Genomic DNA, 20,243 nt, shown 5'->3' on the forward strand with positions numbered 1-20,243 from the left:
GCTGGTGGGGAGTGCTCTGTGATATCATAACCCAGGCAGTGTAGGATGCCTCTCTGAGCCCAGATCATATTGACTATAATGTCTGAGAAAAAACAAGAGGCAATTCTGTTGTTATTAGACAAAGGAAGAGATATACATTCAATGTCTGAAGAATAAAATGATCTTAATGGAGGAATAAGTGAGAACATTACTAGAATCTTAGTTCTATTCAACCTCACCGAACCATGCTTCTGTGAACTGACCTCTCATCCTAGAATCTTCGTGGTACAGGACAGAGCCAAACCTGTCTCAATTAATTCAGAAATGTTGGGGTTTTAAGAATCCCCTGAACCTGGAGCAGTTGCTACAGAACCCTTAGCTGAAATATGGTCAGAAGAAATCCCTATCGAATTTGTCTGGCCAGATGACCCTGAAGGTGCTCACTCCCCGCATTACCAATTAGAACTCGGAGTAAAGGACACATCCCAGTAGGGAATGATACCAAGAGATTAGTTTTGAGAATCAGCAAAAGCTTATATAAGATTCAGCATCCAGAGGACTCTGCTGCTGTGAGAGCGCTCTGGCAAACAATACAGATACAATATGTTTTAAAGGGTTACAGCGTCATCAACAATGATTCCTATACAGGATACAAGTTACAGTTTCATTGGTTAGAAAGGGGGTGCACATATAGTTCTTTATGGGCCCGGCTCCACGGGATTGGCTGCTGACTTGGCGGGAGGGTGGACATCACGTGGTTCAGCTGTGTCGGTCCGTGCAAGGTGGAGGTTAGGTCGGGCCCGGAGAGGCGGTTGGCTTTGGCTAACTGATCTACACGCTATTCGAAACATGCAGTAAATCATGCACATTACGCATACCTCTCAACCTTTTTTGATGCCAAGGCGGGTGAAAACCCAGAAAGGCCATAAACATAAAAGTGGGACTGCCGTAAAAACATGAAACGGCAGTCCTACTTCTATGTCGCTGACCTTTTACGGGAGGGGGTGGGGAGGAATGCTCCCAGGCACAATCCTCTCATTGGAGGAGAGCGCCAGGAAGGGGAAGGGGGGGGGGGGAAATGGGGGCGTGAAAAGCATGACACTTGCTTTTCACGCCTCCATTCGCGCAGGAAGAGTCGCGCCGGGACCCGATTTCGGGATCTCGAAATCGGGTCCCGGCAAAAATATGAATCGTAGCTCCCACCTTTGCCAAGGCGGGTGAAACAGATGAGCTGGCGGGTGGGCGGGTGTGTAGATGCTTTGGCGGGTGACACCCGCCAAAAGCGGGTGAGTTGAGAGCTATGCATTACTACACCTTTTAAGTATACATTAACGGCCTATAAATTGTACCCGTGTGTTTGCATTGTCCCACTTGGGGTCACTGGTGGGGTGCAGGGTGTGGGGGTCTTGCCCCTGAGATAACCTGTGGGTGTCGAGATTGATAGCTGTCAGGTCTGGCACATCAGAGCGGGGAAGCGGAAGGAGTGACACATGTTAGTTTAAGACAAAATATACTGTGACGGGTTTGTGATTATTGGGAGCACTCTAGGGTGGGCATCACAGTGGGGTCATACTTCTGTTACTTGAAAAGAATACCTTTGAATTGGCACAGGGTTAAACAAGCAGTAATTTTCCAACAGCGGGGGGGGGAGAGGTGCAGGAGCAGGTTTGTTGAGATGGCTGAACTACAAGTCATGGTTCGGCTTGGTCACACACAGGACAGTGACCTCAGAGGAAGTATAAAAGTATTACAATGTTTGTTCGCAACATCGCGTCTCAGCTCATCCGTGAGAAAGGGACTTGGGATGTACAGGCATGGGAAGGAAAAAGGTGGGGGCTTTCAGTGCTCGTTGTGTGCGCGGCGTTGCTGGGGGAGAGAAGACTTCACAATACCAGAATGCGGCCTAGTCCAAAAGATGGAGTCGAGGGTACACAAAATGGAGTCCAAGTGTGTCTTGCAATACCCCCACTTCTGCTTATGCCTGGGCCTTGTCCCCTAGGACTTCAGAAGGGCAAAAAATGTGTCCCCCACTAGTGCAAGAGCAAGTGGTCCCTTTCACGTAGAAAGTATGGGGGGGCTAAACCGGCCCCCTACTTCCTTATATTCCCCCTTTTGTTACATCTAAAGTAACACACTACTTCTTAGTATTATTAGCACTCCTGTAGTGCTCCACCTCCAATACAGCCTCGTCCCAAACTGGTGTCCCTTTTATTGGCATCCATGCTCTGCATACACCTCGTAGGCTCTGGCCCCTTCTAGCTTATTCATCAGGGGTGCATGTCATGTATATTCCCCCATTCCCATCCAGATCCACCCACACTTCCTTATACCATTCTAATTCCCGGGGCTCCTTAATGGTGGTGTGATACAAATCGTCCACCCTGTCCCCTGGGTAACGATATACTGCAGTCATGCGATACTTGGAGTTGCCAGATTCCCCGGTCTGCATTTGTGCATCCTTCATAGTGTGTACCCTCGTCGGTTGCCCATTGTCACCATCATCATTGCAGAACTAGGCATTGATTTTGCACAACATCAAACCCCTACCTGGCACACACAAAAAAATTAGTAACACGAAAATGATGAATGGTACAAACATTTTCATCATAACTTTGAACCAGGAAGGTATCCAGTCAAAAATGTCGGCGACCCAGTTGCTGGGCTGTATCCCCCCTTCTTTCTTCATTCTTTCACCTAGGTTGTGTACTGCAGATATCACGTGTGATAAGGTCCCATTGTCGGCGTCGGCAGAAGGTATGAATGTATAGCATGCACTCCCGATTTTTCGGCAAACACTGCTGTCCATTGTTGAGAGTAGGTCCAGGACGTACCGGTTTTGCATGATCATCAACCCTTGATCACGTTGAACCCTTCTTCTGTGTCGTTGACCAGCTGGATCAGTTCCCAGCGCACGATCTGGAGCCATTTGGAATTTGCTCGCACCTGGATGCCTGGCACGATGAGGGAGGCGAAGAAGGTTTACGTGGAATTAAACAGTTTGTATTGGTCAGGGATCTCTGCCAGGAGGTCTGAGGATTTGCTTGAGATATAATTTGACGACCTCTTTTTGCGAGAACACTCTTTCTTGCAGTTCATCTTCAGACAGGATGGTGTATGTGGAGGGCTCTTCAGTTGCTGGCTGGCGTGCCGGCGATATTTCTGTTGGCACCCGGAAGTCCTTCAAGGATGGCAACCTTGCCACTCTAAACTCTCGCTCTGCTGTCAAACACTTCTCTGATATCTGTCGCCTTCTGAATGAACTTGACCTTGATGTCCTCGGTCTCACCGAGACATGGTTCACGGCCAGCACTGTCACAAGCTTTGATTCGCTCTTATCTGATGGCTACAAGATCCTCTCCACGCCAGGGGCCTCCACTCTGGTGGGGGTGTAGCCCTGATCTTCCCCAAGTGAATTCCTGCCTGTGTCACTCCTACGCAGGCCTACTCCTCTTTTGAATGCCTCGTCTACAGGCTGTCTCTCTCCCCTAGCCATTCGCTCACTGTGGCTACTATCTATCGGCCACCTGGTCAGATTTCATCCTTCCTCTCTGAGTGGGCGGACCACTCCTCCTCACTGCTGGCCTCAACTACTCAATTCCTCCTTCTTGGAGACTTCAACATCCACCTGGATGCCTCCTGTCCTCCCTCTGGACTCGTTCGCGACCTCTGCGTTTGCGACCTCTCACTCACTATTCTCCCTTCTGGCCCTACTCATTCTGCAGGCACACTCTTGATGTTCTGATCTCCTCAGACCTTCCCCTCTCTGGCCCTCTCAACACTCCTCTCTCCTGGCGTGATCACTTTCTCCTCTCCTCCCACCTCACCCTCCCTACCCCTCAGGCCAAGCCACTTCCATCACTGCCACCCACCTTCTCGGTCATCTGACCCATGAAGCGCGTGTCAGCTGAGGCTTTCGCCGCCACCTTCTCACCTCCCCCTCCCCCTTTGGCTGACTCTCATCCTGACACAGCACTCTCCACGCTCCACTCTGCTATATCTGATACTCTTGATATCCTTGCCCCTGTCATGATAATCCGCCTGAAGCCCAAAGCCAAGTGCAATTCCTGGTACGACTCAGACCTCATCACCCTAAAACGCAAGTGTAGGGTGGCCGGGAGGAAAGGGCGTGCTTTATGTACATCCTCTGACAAATTGACCTGCCGCTTGCTGCAAAAGCAATACCGGATCTCTGTCCTAACCAAGAAGAGAGCGAATATCCAAGCCCGCATCTCTGCAGCATCTAACAGCTTGGCTGAACTCTTTAAAATCTGCAAGGAACTGGCCAATCCTGCCGCAGTCTCTACCTCTCCTGCCCCTCCCAGGCCCTCTGTACGTCACTGGCGTCTCACTATATCTCTAAAACTCAGGACATCCTGTCCTCTCTCTCCTCCTATCCCCTACCCCCACTTCCTGCTCTTCCTCTGGCCATTCTGCAGCCACCTCTCCTCCCTCCTTCTCTGCCTTTCCCCTGTTCTCTGCAGACAAGGTTTCTAGACAAGTTCGATCTATGAAAGTCTTGTCGAAACAGGTTCACCCCTGTTCCTCCAAAACTATTAAGGACCACATCGACTCTCTGGCCCTGCCTTGGCTGGTTTTTGCAATCACTCCTTCGCCACTGGAGTCTTCCCATCCCCCCTGAAGCACTCCCTTGTGCACCCTCTTCTTAAGAAACCCACTGCCGACCCCTCCTGCCAGCCAACTATCGCCCAATCTCCATCATTCCCTTCCTGGGCAAGCTCCGGGAGAAACTGGCCATCTCCCAGCTTAATCTCCACACTGAAAATGTTGGTTGTCTCCATGACCATCAGTCTGGCTTCAGAGCTGCCAGATGCAAGGAAACTGCTCTCCTGAACATCTGTGAAGACCTGCTCTCCAATCTTGACTCTAACACCCCTTGTGTCCTCATCCTGATTGATCTCTCTTCTGCCTTTGACACTGTCAACCATGCAATCCTGCTCAACCGTCTCTGTGATAACCTGGGTATCACCGGTCAGGCTCTGGCGTGGCTGACTTCTTTCCTCTTCAACCGACCCTCTCAGGTCCAACTTGGGTTTTCCGTGAACAGTGTCCCTTTGATAATAAAAAATGGCTCTTTTACGCATATTACTCCTTGAGGTTTGCTGGTGCATGTCTTTTTGTTCTGCAGCGTTTGTATTGTTACCGTTTGTGCCTGGAAGGTACTCCGAATCCTGCATAAGTCTAGATGAACCATTCACTGGGCATCCGACAAGGGTGTTTCTTGGGGTATGAGGACTTTGGGCGTACTAGAGGCATAGGGTATCAGAGAGCAAACGTAACAGCTCTCGTTGGTTGCCTGCTTTGCTGTGGCACTCATATCTGAATACCATCTATTGGATTGGTCAGGGTGGCGGGGGTCTTCTACTTCATGATGGTATGCATCATACTCCTTTCTTTCCACCCACCTTTTCCATCTCTTATTCCCCCCTAGACCATTGTGTATCATTTTCACCTTTTGATATTTTACAGGAAAAATGTCTGTCGACGTTTCATTATTTTGCTCGCTACCACTCTGCCAAACCTGTGATACTGGGTATGTTTGCGTGGTTGGGACATAGGTCTTAAAGTGCATATTATCGCCATCTGTAGTAGGTTCTTCTGTTGTGTGCATATTTACATATGACGATTCAAGAACATCAAACATAGGAGAGTCAACATTATAATCGTTGGACACATTATCAACATCATAACCCATAGCAGCATATATAAAAATAGGTCTTGTGACTGTTCGGTTTTTGTGCAGAGTGGTCAGAATGGCATTTAAAGAAGCATTGTCGGCCCACATTACTTTGAACCCATTCCAAATGAGGGTTGACCCTTCTTGTATTAGATGTACCCCGCCTCACCCTCCTTTATATCACCCAATATAAAGGTGATGCTCCACTACATACCTAGTCAAAATAACATTACAGAGAAAATAATGGCCACAAAAAAAAGGCCACAATCGTAGCTATACGCTCTAGCAGCACTCATTTCTCCTCTATCACTATCTACGTGTGTAGTGTCATTAGTGAGGGCCCTCCTTGCCGCCATGTTTCCACGTGAAGTACACACAAACAAATCAAATACTGTCTCTCAACTTTTCATTTGGATTTTTCATACATATTTTTAAAGCATCTAACTGTGACATAGAGAAGCAACGGTCGGACAATATTAAGCACCAATTGCCACTACTAAAGGGGTGGAGAAAAAGAAAGAGAGAGATAAAGGAAGAGAGAGAGAGAGATCTATTTTTTGTTAATACTCAATACTCATATACAGTTTCTGCATTTACATTTCTGTTTCTTACTTTTGTTTCACCCCACATTGCTTTAGCAACTCTTTTACATAGGGCACTGCACTATCTTGCTTTTGTGAATGTTCACCATGGGGTGCTGTGCTCTCATGTGCTTTTGTTACATCGAAAGATGTACCCAGTACTTCAACCACTTAACTTTTACTGCAGAGGGTGTGCAATAAATGACCTCATAGGGGCCATAGAATCGTGAGGAGTTCCATCTCTGCACGAAACGGCGTATGCTTTCACCAGGCATTAGCTGTACTGCTGGGCTATCCGATGCTGGTGTGTTTGTATCAGTTTTGTTCTCTCGTGTGATTGGAGGCGCTATTTGTTTGGCTATGTGTCATGCACCAACCCCTTTGGAGAACTTGGGACCGATGGAGGATGAGGCGCCGTTAGAATGTCCCTTTGTGTTGGTCCGTGTCTTTCTGCTGCCGGTCTAGTCTTTCTCAACATGGCCACCACCGGGTGCTTTTAGCACCTCCTCACCTGACGGCTGCCGCGTTGCAACTGTGTTGTGTTTGCTTTCCACTTTGTTGCACACGCTCGTAAGTTTTCCGCTTGGGCATCACTCTGCCTTTCCTCCCTTACCTTCCCTCTTTCCTTGGCTCTCCGCCAAAGCTGCATCCTTTCGCTTACTCTGTTTATTCCCCCTTTCCGGGATTCCCTTTAGTTCTGTGTCTGCTTCCCTCTTTCCTAGAACGGCCACCTTACTGCTCGCTACTGTTCCCTCTGCTTCCTGGGTGGCTCTACTCCTCGTCTTGCATCCTACTCTTCCCTGCTTTCTCCAACTGCCAGTTACGCTGCTTTCTTCCGCTGTCCAACCACAGACTTAATTCTCACTACTTCTGCTGCTTTCAACCCCTCGGCAGCCTTTGGATCCTTTCACATCGGTCCTCTGCAAACAGGAATCTTCTCCATCTTGATATCCTGACGGCAAATCTGCACTGGTGCAGTCTAACGTTTTTTTTGTACCGCAAGGCTTTTTTCCAGTTCTTGGCTGTCGTCGGACTGGGGCCACTGGTCGTCTGATTACATTCAGACCACCGTGGTTTCGTACCGCGGCAGGCCTTACCTCTACAAAAAGAAAACCAACCTTAAGGGCAAAAGAAGCAAGTACCTTAAGGTCGAACTCACCTCCTCCTCAGGTGAAGATCCAGAGGTAAGCCCTGAGATTGAAGGTGAGCGTGGCAGCTTGTAACGCCAACCCACACCGAACATGGCGACGACTGAACAGCTTCAAGAGCTGCTGGCTGCAGTTCACTCCTTGAACCAGGAGGTACAAAATCTGAAGGCGGGAAACATTGTACTACGCCAGATGGTGGCTAACCGAGACCCACATACAACGGACTTGCCTCCCATGTCACTTTCATCTGGTAATTACGACGGATCACCGAAACGCCTTTAGGAATTCATTGAAGCCTGCATGGTACACTTTGCCTTTCCCCCTACAATGTTCTCTTCAGGCTAGAGCAAAGTGGGTTTCATGGTCTCCAATCTGATTGGCAATGCCCTGCCCTGGGCAACGCCGTTAGTGACCAGCAACAAGCAAGTATTAAAGGATTATGACTCTGTAATATAGCAGATGGGTATAGACCACTCAGTACACTGGAGTGTGATTTGAACTTTGTTTATTTATCTAACTTTATAACCATAAGAGCAAAGTGTTCAACAACTGGAGTATTGCCTTTGACTCTTTACTTCTTCAGCCAGTGTTTCTATTCTTTGTATTCCCTGGTACGATGACTGTGCTGGTTATTGAAAAGAGTCTTTAGGTCTTTACAGGTACACCTTCTTGTCTTTTCAATACATGTCCCCATAAATCAATAACTTTGGCTTTCTTGGAAGTTCACTTCCCATATATTACGTGGCAGAACATGTGTTATCTTAGGGTTAATCCGACACTACAATTGGATCCCAGTTCTATTATTTTTTATTCAAGAAATTGTTTCAGTTGAATGAACAACTTTTTCAATTGTATACATAATTACTGTGATAATGAATACAAGTATCTGAAAATCTCTCATTTACATCGAATAATATACAGGAACTTACACAATAGTTTAGTTCAGTTTGTTTACAGTTTGCAGTATCACTAGCCAATCATAAACATGGGTTTGTTTTACCAATTTCTTTGCAATGTTGGAGCAGTCATCTTACTTGAACGCTTTCTCACTTCCATTTACAACTTCCATCTATTTGTATCAAGTTAAGTTCTTTTATAAAATGAATGATGTCAATAATCAAGGACGTATTAGAGGTGTTGAAGATTGTTACCCATAGTTCATCGTGAGTCAGTATTCGTCGATGTTTAAAATGTCTATAAAGATATTTCTTTCTCATGTCAACCAGTTTGGTACAATCTATTAGAAGATGTCTCATAGTTTGAACTGAATCAAAAACTTCACAGTAGGTGCATATCTTGGATAGTTTTCCAGATCTATCCAGAGAAGCCAATTTTGCTTTCGTAGGTAATAAATTAAACCTAAATCGCAAAAGTGCATTCGCGTATTTTCTATTCGGAAATATAATCATATATTGTGGTAACACATTCATAGCACGTATTTCAAAGGCACCTAAATTAACCGCTTGATATTTTTTAATTTGTTCCGTTGTGTTGATCCAATCATATCTCCATAATTTCAGTTTCGTTTTATCTGGTGATTCTATCAATTGCTCTACTGAAATATAAGCTTGTTGAATATATTGGGTGAACAACTCTTTCCATTCTCGCAGGGGAACAAATACCAGTTTGTTGAGTGCCTTTTTGATTATTGGAAACATGTTTTTACTTTGGTCAGTAGACATTATAATCTTTCTATATAATGCTAACATCAGCCAAGCAACTGATGTCTTCAAAGATATAAGCCCCAATTCATGTCTTATCAGCGAAATTGGGGTAGACTGTGGGACCGGTAGGATATGTTTCCATTATATACCTTCTAGTGTGTCCCATGTGGTTGCCATTGGATTTATCTTTGTTTGACTGCCATAAACTATTGTTGGTAGAACTTTTTGTAGATAAAAGGTTCTTGCAGGGATGATAGAGAAATTTCCGTATTTCCTCTGTAATGCTTTACCCTGTATTGCAAGTGATTTCATACGCGCAATAAGTTCTGTTTTGTAAGGGGAATCAGTATAATGGCCATTTATATTTACACCCAGGTATTTATATTCGAATACTTGCTTTAAACTAGTATGTCCCAAAAACCATTTGAATTTATATTCACTAGTTGTGCGGTTATGTTGGAAAACTAGAATGTTCGATTTTGATGTATTGATTATCAATTCATTCACTTGTGCATATTCATAAAGGGCTGCTAATTTCCTTTGCAGGCCAATTGGGGTCTGATCTAATATCATAAGGTCATCAGCATACAAAAGGTTCGCAATTTCCTGATTGGCCAATTTTGGTGGGCAGGAGCGCACCGTACTAAAAGCACTGTAAACGTTGTTAATATAGAAATTAAACAGTATCGAGACAAAAGGGCATCCTTGTTTTAGACCTGTGTTAGTCGAAATTGGTTTTGTTAACAAGCCCTTGGATGTTAGTTTGACCCTTGTAGATGTATTTGTATAAAATGTATGTATTAAAAAACTAATATATGGCGGACATCCAACGTCAAGAAGTTTTCTCCATAAAATCTGTCTCGATACCAAATCAAATGCTTGTTTAAAATCTATAAAAGCAATAAAAAGTGGATGTTTAGCTAAAATAGCTTGTTCTTTTAAAATAGATAAAATGAATACATTTTACATGGTCCCAATCCCTGGCACAAAGCCAGATTGATTAATGTCTAAAAGATTGTTGTTAGTGAGCCATTTTGCAAAGTCTTTCAAAATCAATTTCGCAAATATCTTCCCCGGGGCATCTAGGAGGGCAATCGGCCTATAGTTGTTCGTATTCGACCGATCATTACCTTCAACAGGTTTATATAAAAGTTCTTGAAAATGAGTTGTCCACACTACTTTGGGGATGGGGCTCAATAACATAGATCTATGAGTTAAGGTGGATGTAGAATTAAGTATTTTCCATATCTCCCCAGATGATTTTGACATAATTGCCTTTAGCATCTTTTCCGCACTTTCTTGTTTAAAGTTTTGGATAATTTGTCTAATTTGGTTTTTATATTGCCTCTTTAGTTGATTTGTTAGTACCTTGGACCCTCTGACTACTGGATTCCGTAAGTTGGCTTTTAGTTCTTTTTTTAAGTCGGAAATCAGAATTATTCGGGGGTATTTATGAACAACCAGTGATCGAGATGTTTTGTGGTTTTCTAATTTCAATATTTGGCTACAATCACTATAAAAAGTCTCCGATGGACAAGAGGTTGTATGCTTTAATTTAGATATTTTGATTTGCAATCTCGTGACCATGGCAGGGTACCATTTTAAACGATTACCAGAATTATTAATATGAATAGATGATTGGTAATAGATTTGGTCCTCAACCGGGTGAGGGAGCCACGAGACTTGAAGTATATTGTGATCACTAAGTTTAGATGGAATTATCTTGAAGGTGGCTATCAACTTGTTGGCCTCCTCAGAAATGAATATATAATCTAAAATAGAATTACTTTCCATCCTGGACCAAGTTGGCTTTGGGGGACAATCCTCTGGTGTTGAACCATTCAACATTGTAAGCTTCCTTGTTGTAACAAGCTTACCCCATTTATAGGCTCTAGAATCATATTTAATATTCGGGCTCAAACAATTCAGATTAAAGTCACCCGCTATTAATACAGATCCAATGTTAGATCTGGTTAATGCCAGATTTAATACATTGTCAATTTCATCTATGAATTGGGCTTCAGATGGCGACAGTGGGTTCCAATATATATTAATTATTAAACAACTTGGATATAAAGGATGATTAATGTTCTTAGTGGATAGTACAACTGCTTGTATCCCAGCATCAGGGGAAGGCCACGCGACAAGTGATAATTGGGCATCCGTGCGTACTACTATCAACAGACCAGCAGTTGGTCGACCTTTCGTAGGATTAGATGCCAGCACAATATTAATTTGATGATCTTCCCATATTGGGATTGCACGAAGCCACGTTTCCTGGAGAAGTACAATGTCATAGGGCCTCATTACAACCCAGACGGTAAGTTCCCTACTTTACCACCATGGTGTAAACTCCAAGGTGAGTGGGGCGGTAAATCCCCATTCCCCATTTACCCTTCCCCATTCCCATTTTTGCCCCATAGGGCATAATGGGAGTGGGGAAGGCGCTAATTACGGTGCCGTAATTAGCACCAAGGCGGGTTAGCGCCTTGCATTTTAACGCCTGCTAAAAGCAGGCGTTAAAATGGTAATCATGCGTTAAGGTTTAACGGCGCTGACGGCGCCGTTAAACCCTTAACGCCTGGGTTGTAATGAGGCCCATAGTTATTTAAGTTCGATGAATTATTAAATAGCAAATGACTAAAACCTCTAGTGTTCCAGGAAATCATGGAGCAAGAATGGGATAGGCCCAAATATTTATCCTAATGATTCTGAGGTGTTTGGCTGTTATTTATTTTCTGAGCTATCCAATTCCATTTGGACAAAGGATGTAAAGTTATAAGTCTGATATCATTCTTACATGAACAGCAAGATTTTGCTTGATTATCATTTTGACTAAGGATATTTGATGCAGCTTCGGTTTGTGTAGGTGGAGGCAAAAATGCTTCTAGACATAAACCCCGATTATATAATTCCTGCCTTTCATTCCAAATTAAGTTCTTAACAATTTTTGAGTTGATGTTCATAACGCTAACATCTTGCTGTGCAGGAATCGGGTACCAAACACGATCAATATCATCAGATGTGACTTGACTTAGAGATGGTACAGAATTCAGAATTAACAGAAGAGTTGAGCGGTTAGGAAACGGATATGCAAAAATCCTATCAAGCATAATTGCTTTGATGTGCTCCTCCTGTAACATAGGGGGGTTGGGCAGATGTATCACTGGTCTCACTTCCTCATATATGATGTCAGGGGGGGTCACAAACGATGTGGTATCTAGTGAGTTGTGAGCACTGTGAATGGAGCTCTTAGTGGTAGATACATTTAGATATGAGAGCTGTTCAGACATGGTCATAGTGGCATTAGATGTGGATAGAGGGGGCAAGTTTGAAAGTGGCATATAGCCACCAGAGGCCGCTAAACTAGTCACCATGTCCAACCTCTTTTGATCCAGGGTTTTAAATTGGGGAGTCGGGACATCAAAAATCACATGGAAATTCGTTTTTTCCAAAGGTTGAGCAGAAGGCCCCTTGTGCAGGCCAAAACAAACATCATCAATGGTAGGGTCAAATGGATAAACAGATAAATTCATGAGGTCATTTTGTGAAATCTGTAATTCCTCATTGCCTTTAGGTTCAGATAGTGAATGATCGAGCTTCTTACCTTTGGAGAGAACACCAGCCTCCGTAGTCATCAAAGTAGTCGGGCGAGCAACAGATTGCCCATTTGGGCTCAACATCGGGGAGATGCTCACAGCATCTAAAACTGATAATTCAGCATTAACCAAATTTGAAATACATTTTTTCGTTTTTGATTTGGAATTTTTGATTTTGGGAGCTGGCACATTTTTTTGGATTTTTTTGAATTTTTTGGAGGTCTTTGTTCAATATCCTGGTTATATTTCGATATATCAAAATTTTGTGATGTACGTTTCCTATTGCCTCTTCTTTTTCGCCTGTTAAGGCGTGGAAGGTTAGTGAATACCTCATATAACAGTTTCTCTATTAATTGAACATCAGGAGAATTGAGAATTGCTTCTGTTGAGACAGCGGATGGAGATTGAGCAGTTAAGGCATAATCCACATCAATAGCTTCTTCAGCTGATGTTTTTTCCAAAGGCATTACATATGAAGAATCAACCACCATTGCTTGGGAAGGGCAATTATTAGCATATAAAGCAATCCAGTTGATTTTTTTTGTGAAGCAGTAAAACAGACTCATGTTGATCCATAGATCTATGGTCTAAAACTTCAAAAAGCTTTACAATCGAGAATATGCATGTATTAATTGCAGCTAGCGCCACTTCAAGAGCAGGGTTCGAAATTGATGGAAAACCAAATGATGGACGAGGAAGAGGTTTAGAAAATGACGAGGCTGCTGACAATTGGGAGTACTCAGGTGAAATAATATCGTCAGGCTCGTCCGTGGTGTAAAGTTCAGGGGTTTTGGATAGATTAGAAGTATTAGAGCCTTTAGCAATAGGAGGAGGAGAGGAGGATAACTCTATAGCCCCATCATCAATCGCTTGAGTAGAAGTCGAGACAGGCAAGGGCATTATGAGAGGATCGTTGCATATCTCTTGATCCTGAATTACTTCCTTCCTAATTTCCACTGACTTAGTGAATAGTGGGTCAACTATTTGGGAGTATAGAGGCAAGGGTGCACATTTTTTAATGGGTAAATTACATTTTGCGGGGAGTGATGGAATAGAACATTCGGGCAGATAAGCAGGAGCCCTAGACTGCTCCCCTATTGCGGTATCAGTTGTCATAGACCAGGGTTGTCCAACATACGGCCCACGGGCCACAATGCGGCCCTCCAAGCCGTTTTATGTTGCCCGTGAGGCTCAAGACAAGAATAAAGAAAACAAAATGTGTCTGCGTGCAAACTGTAACTGCCTCTGGTGACCCCATGGATGGGGTCACCAGAGGAAGTTACAGTCCTCAGCCATGACGCGGTTAATTTAACCGGGTCGTGGCTGAGGACTATAATGCCACAACCCGGTTAATTTATTTATTCATGCAATGTTTGTCGGATCCGGCAAACATTGCATAAATAAATAAATTAACCGGGTTGTGGCATTATAGTCCTCAGCCATGATCCAGTTACTTTATTTATTTAATATATATAAATAAATGAATTAACGAGGTCGTGGCTTCCAGGAGGGCTGGGACTGGGCCAGGGCCTGCCTTCTCACCCTCGCTTAGTGGGGCTTCCGGAACGGTTGCAAAGGTGAAATTCTGAGCGATATAGGAGTTATGTGTTTGTCCAATTGTTTGGAGTTTCATGCATGCTATATTTGGTTGATGGTTGTTTATTTTAGAAGTGATGCAGGATCCATTGACGCTGAAGCAAGAGATGTGGCTTTGCAGCCATTGGACTATTCGCGGAACCACGCCTAACACCCTCACTGGAGACAGCTGGGATGCTCAGAGGGAGCTGCAGAGGTGATGTGGACCAAGTCTGAGGTGCAGCCAGTTATTATATTATATATATTATGTTATAAAACCAGCTGAAGTAAACAGCGGGTGTGAAACGGTCCGAGTTTCTGCAGGAGAATGGGCATGGGCCTCGCAAACATGAAGTGAAGGTTTTGGGAGACCCACATATTTTCACCCATATTCCTGGGGTGAGAGACAGATCCCATGAAGGTGCTGGAGACGGAGCGTGTTGTGAAAAGGAGTAAAGGTAAGGTTTTAATATACATAAATAGCTTAATACCGAAGATGATTCTAAGCGGGACCCGGGATTCGAACCAATGATGCTCTGCGTCATCTTGCTTCCAAGACAAGATGTTGCCACTGAGCTATACTACCTGTTAATTGGTTGTTATTATGCTGGCAGGGGGTGGGTGGGAGACAGGTATACCTTGTCCAGGGGCAGTCATGTAGGAAACTGCAAGGTAAATCAAAGAAAGGCCAGAAAGAAACGCAATAGGAGGAAGGGCAGGGAAAATCGGAAAGGAATTTTGAGGTGCAGCGGCTGCAGCGAAAAAATAGGGCTGAAGTTAAAAGTACATTGTTAATTGTTGACAATAAGGGGCGGGTGGGAAAGGGGTTGGTTTCACAGCATCATGGAGCATGTCTACTACCAGGGCAAGAGGTAAAAACTTATGGAAGGCAAACCTACCTTAAATAAAACTGCCCCTTATCATGCAGGAGTGTGGCTGGTAAGATACTGGGATGTGCAAGCAAACTCCTACGCAACACCTTTCCCTGCCCTTACAGATAACAGGAGCAAGGGCTTCTTCTGAAAGCCCAACTGCAAGGCAATAGGAAAGAGGACAAACCGGAAGGACTTAACATCACATGAAAAGACTTGAGCTGTAGTGCTCCTTGGTGAAAGAAAAAGTAAAGTGTGAGAGTAGGTTGGTTGCACACAGAGCCCCTGGTCTTGTGGCAGAATTCATTTTGCTGCAGTCAAGGGGGTCAGCGCTGAGCAGGCCCCTAACCCCAGACTTGTGCACCCCATGATATCAGGTGCCCATGCTGTTCTTGAAGCCGCCCTGCCTGGGCTCTGTTTTCGCCTCTAGGCCCTCCAACCTTAAGAAGGTCCAGCTTGCTCCTGGGGTTGGGGGGCTGGCTGCCAGCTGCCTGCCGCCGGTCCCGTTCGAGCACCGATTGGGCCTTGCGTCCGGCTGGGAGGCACTCCGCCTGAGATGCTCTTGTTAAGCGGTGCTTCCTGTCCGCTCAGGAGGGCCATGGGGCCCATGTGCGGCCGACAGGCCAGTGGGCAGACTGCAACAGGCCTGCTCGAGCCATCCTGCTATCCGACTGGGCCTGCTGGCTGGCAGCCAGGCCCGAATTTATACAAATCCCGGGCCGAGCATGGCCTGATGGGAGAAAGGAACTGTGCTACAATGTGCTCTTCTGCTGGGATCTGCCTGACGGAGGTTCCCCATACACGCGGAACAGGCAGCTATGCAGATGCTCAGACCTTCTGGGGGGCTCGGTCAGGGCCTGTCTTCTCACCCTCGCTTAGCGGGGCTTCCAGAACAGGCCTAAACACTGCCCTCTCGCTTGCAACTCATACTTACCTGGCAGGGGAGAATCTGTGATCACAAAGGCAGAACTCCCAGGGTGAGGCTCACCCATTGCACGGATTTGCTGACCACTGCTATGTCCCCAAATGCAGGATACTCGACTGCATTATTTCTGGTAGTGGGGGACTCCGTTTGCGCTTTCCCCTGATTTACTGGTGAAAGAAAAAAAGGTAAAGTGTGCACTAGGCCTGCTAGTTTGGTTGCACACAGAGCCCCTGGTCTTGTGGCAGGGATTCTCAGTGACAGTGCTGTCTTACACTGTGGACACCTTGATCATTAAAACGTGTTGTGTTGTAAAATGTTCTTGTCTGCTGTTGGTGACATGGAATTATCATGTTCCCCTTTAGAACTGATTGTAAACTTATGGCTTTTTGGTCACCTTTTCTGCTGTATAATGCACCATTTCAGCCCCATATTTGAAAAAAAGAAAATTGGGGGGGAACCCCCACAAACCCTCCCTAGATCCTTATAGCTCTCTCGCTACGCTCGTTCGCCCCCACTATTTCAGAAAAATATTAACACATACACACTGAAAGAAATCACAAGCAACTAACCTTTAATCACTGCCCCTGACACCAAAAGCTATCTTTGGGACTGCATGACTATTACTGCCTGTGTCAAAGGTCACAGAATATCGCTTTTTAATATACTGCTTTGGGTGAGGTTGTTGACTTTTGACTCGCCGGCCCACTGGGTGACAAAAAGTGAATGCTTCGGCCCCACATTCAAAAAGGTTGGACAAGCCTGTCATAGAGACACAGTGTCGCATGGTGGCGTCAGAAACATCAGAAAATTCAATCACTTCTGTGGTTTTGCCCTGTTCCAGCAGAGCCAAATTGGCTCCTACTCGAACGCTGGTTCTTTTAGTGTTGACGTCGCCATTAATTGTGTCCGTTGCATCAGGATTTTTCAAAAAGGGACAAATATCCGGGGAGAAACCTATATATTTTTTTTAACTCAGTCCCACCTTAGGAGGGTGAGTCTTCACAGGGGACTTTGGGAGACTCCTCTGTTGCAGGAATAAACTTGGGACACGTGGCATGCCGGACGTTAATCTAAGCATCTTGGTTCTAGACTCACGTTTTGGTTCTAAGTGAGAGTAGTTAATCACCGTAATAATGTACAACACGGACGTGACCACAAGCAAAGTGTCGGTAGTTACAAAAAAAAAGGGGCCTGAGTGAAGAGTCTTTGAAAATGGCCGGAAGGGAAACGTTCCGACGCTGATCCGCGGAGCAGCGGTCAGCAGTCAGTACTCGATGGTACTCGGCTTGGTGCGCGCGCTGGTGCGCGCGGGCGTCAGATTTGTAGAGGAAGTGTGGGAAATGGGCAGAGCCTATTTCAATAAGAAAGAAATGGGCAGAAGTTAGCTGTTTGAGTAATTTGAAAGGTGGATTAAAAGTTATAAGGGGTATAACAATTACCCAGTGTCCAAACAATCCAAAGGTCGCAATGAAATGTAGAGATCAGCAATTAATCCAGGCGAAGGCAGCCGGCGGCAGAGTCCAGTGCAGACGTGCAGTCAGTACTCGATGGTACTCGGCTTGGTGCGCGCGCGCTGGTGCGCGCGGGCGTCAGATTTGTAGAGGAAGCGTGGGAAATGGGCAGAGCCCAGTGTCCAAACAATCCAAAGGTCGCAATGAAATGTAGAGATCAGCAATTAATCCAGGCGAAGGCAGCCGGCGGCAAAGTCCAGTGCAGACGTGCAGTCAGTACTCGATGGTACTCGATGGTACTCAGCTTGGTGCGCGCCATTATTAATTTTATGTCCTCTTAAACAGTGAATGTGAAAGTTATTCTCTGATCTTCGCATATCAGTTCCCTTTCTTTCTGTTCTTCATGCTTTTAATGTAGCTTTCACTCTGCCAGATAACTCGGCACTTCCTGCTTCTCACCTTTTCATTGTGACTCTCCGTCTCTTCCCTAATGCTTCTGACAAACACCAGCCCCTCCTCGACTCAGAGAAATCAGCTGTTCACTGCGGTCGGCTCCTTCGCTATGCTAGGTCTGGATCGTAGTCGTGCTGAACCTCACTGCCAGCCTGACGTCTTTGAAGACTTTGGCGCTGGCTCCTCCCCCGCAGCGGTGGGGGCTTGAGCGAAGCTACGGGATACATCTCAGCTGTTCTGACAGCTCCGGATGATTTTGCAGAGCCAGCTCCTCCTACGCAAAGGTGGGGGCTAAAACAGAGCTGCGTTATCCCTCTCAGCTGCTCTGACAGCCTCACCCTCTGCAAGGGTCGGGCCAGAGCCGTCAATCGGGCGGTTACAGCTGGTTCAGGTTTCTGGCCTTCATAATGCCTTCCCAGCCTCTTCGCTCACTTCGTTTCTCTGCAGCTCTTCTCGGCTCGCCTCAAACAGTCTTTAACTATATTTTCACAAGTCACTCAACAGGAGCATGTCTTGGCTTAACTCTTAGGGCAACCTTATATCAATAAGCCCATTCATAAACAACATCCTCTTCTGAGGAAACCTTTTCCTCCTCGCTCTTCTCCAAAGGCTAAAAAACAACACAGAAGTCCAGTGTTAAAGAAAAGTACCTTATTGGAAATATCTCTTAATCTCTCATTGGACCACTCAAATGTCTTTCCAAGAAATAGGACCCTCCCTTCATGACACTTTATGACATCATCAGCTTACTCTTAAGGGAATTAATTATTTAATTGTCTCTGATCTGACTAATCCTCCTCTGGCATCATCACATATCCTCCCCCTTAAGCCCTTACGCTCGGGAAGGGCATGTATTCTAGACAGGAAATCACCTTGAGTCATCTTGCTTCCCGCTTTATGAATAGTCTAGAAGGAATATGGTTGTAATGACAGGAACCATCTCAACACTCTAGGATTCGTCTCCTTGTTCCGGGACAACCATACCAATGGGGCATGATCAGTAACTAACGTGAAATTCCTGCCCAACAAATAGTACCTCAGAGACTCAATTGCCGATTTTACTGCCAAACATTCCTTCTCGGTCGTTGCATACTTCATCTCGTGAGACATCAACTTTCTGCTAATAAACAGAATAGGCCTCTCCTCCTCTCCCTTGTTCTGGAAGAGTACAGCCCGAGTCCTGATCCCGAAGCATCCGTATTTAGATAGAAAGGCATTTCAAAGTCAGGGCAATGAAGAACGGCCCTGTCTGAAAGTGCTGTCTTGAGGGCGACAAACGCTACTTCAGATTTAGCATTTCTCCATTCGTTCTTAGGTGGAGCATCTGACTTTAGTAGATTTGTCAGAGGAGTTGCCATAGTCAAAAAATGTGGTATAAATCGACGATAATACCCTATGAAACCAAGGAATGCTCTAACTTGCCTGATAGTTGTTGGAAACTGCAGTTGACGTGTGGCGTCCATCTTTTCCTGTTGCGGTCTGATGGTTCCCTGACCAACATAATATCCCAGATATTTGGTGTGTGAGTTTGTCAAGTTTGTTTTTTTGGGGTTTACGTGTAACCCTGCCCTCTCCAAGGTTTGAAAAATTGCAGCTAGACTCTTCAAATGATCTGTCCAACTTTGGCAGTATACAACAATTTCATCCAAATAGGCGCCTACATAACTCTCATGACCCTTTATTAAATAGTTCATCAACCTTTGGAAAGTGGCTGGTTTACCATGAAGACCAAATGGAAGGACTGTAAATTGGAACAGTCCGCCAGGAGAAGCAAAAGCAGTTTTAAATTTATTTTCTAATTTTTTTTTTAACTTTGTTTATTGGCATTTCATGGAACAACAGAAACAATCAACCAGACACCCATCCCATCCTCACCCCCCCCGGCACACACTTGAGGGCTATACACAAGAACCAGAAGCGATCTGTGCATCATGGGCGACGCACCCCCTGCAGTTCTCTCAGTCCAGCCTTCAAGCCGTCGACGGCCTGTAGTGTAGAGTGCTCAATCCCTGGATGCAGTCCTAAGGAGTCGGCTGGGATCGCCCCCCCTGGGCTCGGCCGGGCAGAAGAACCCAGCCTGTCCGAAGATCCATGACAATCCCCCCCCGGTTGGCCCAGGAGGTACGACGTATATGCATCCTACATCCGACTCTCACCCCAACACTTCCCCCTCAGCACCTCCCATCTTGTTTCCATATCATTACAATATAATACATCTTTTGACCATTGGGTAACAGTCAGACTTCGGTTACCTCCCCACCCCATGGCCACATAGTGTTTTGCCAAAATCAAAAGAATATT

General features: G+C 45.3%; 1 protein-coding gene and 1 non-coding gene across 5 annotated transcripts in view; both read left to right on the plus strand.

Annotated features, from left to right (window-relative positions):
* LOC138489085 (ropporin-1-like) overlaps positions 1-20,243 on the plus strand; it is a 547,380-nt gene that overhangs the window by 184,881 nt on the left and 342,256 nt on the right. The gene's annotated exons all lie outside the window — the stretch shown is intronic.
* LOC138490600 (U1 spliceosomal RNA) lies at positions 16,040-16,200 on the plus strand. Its single transcript, XR_011275541.1, has one exon. It is a non-coding gene; the product is annotated as a U1 spliceosomal RNA (small nuclear RNA).

The sequence above is a fragment of the Ambystoma mexicanum genome, chromosome 9 (assembly GCF_040938575.1).
Source record: "Ambystoma mexicanum isolate Mex_15411 chromosome 9, UKY_AmexF1_1, whole genome shotgun sequence".
Lineage (NCBI taxonomy): Eukaryota > Metazoa > Chordata > Amphibia > Caudata > Ambystomatidae > Ambystoma > Ambystoma mexicanum.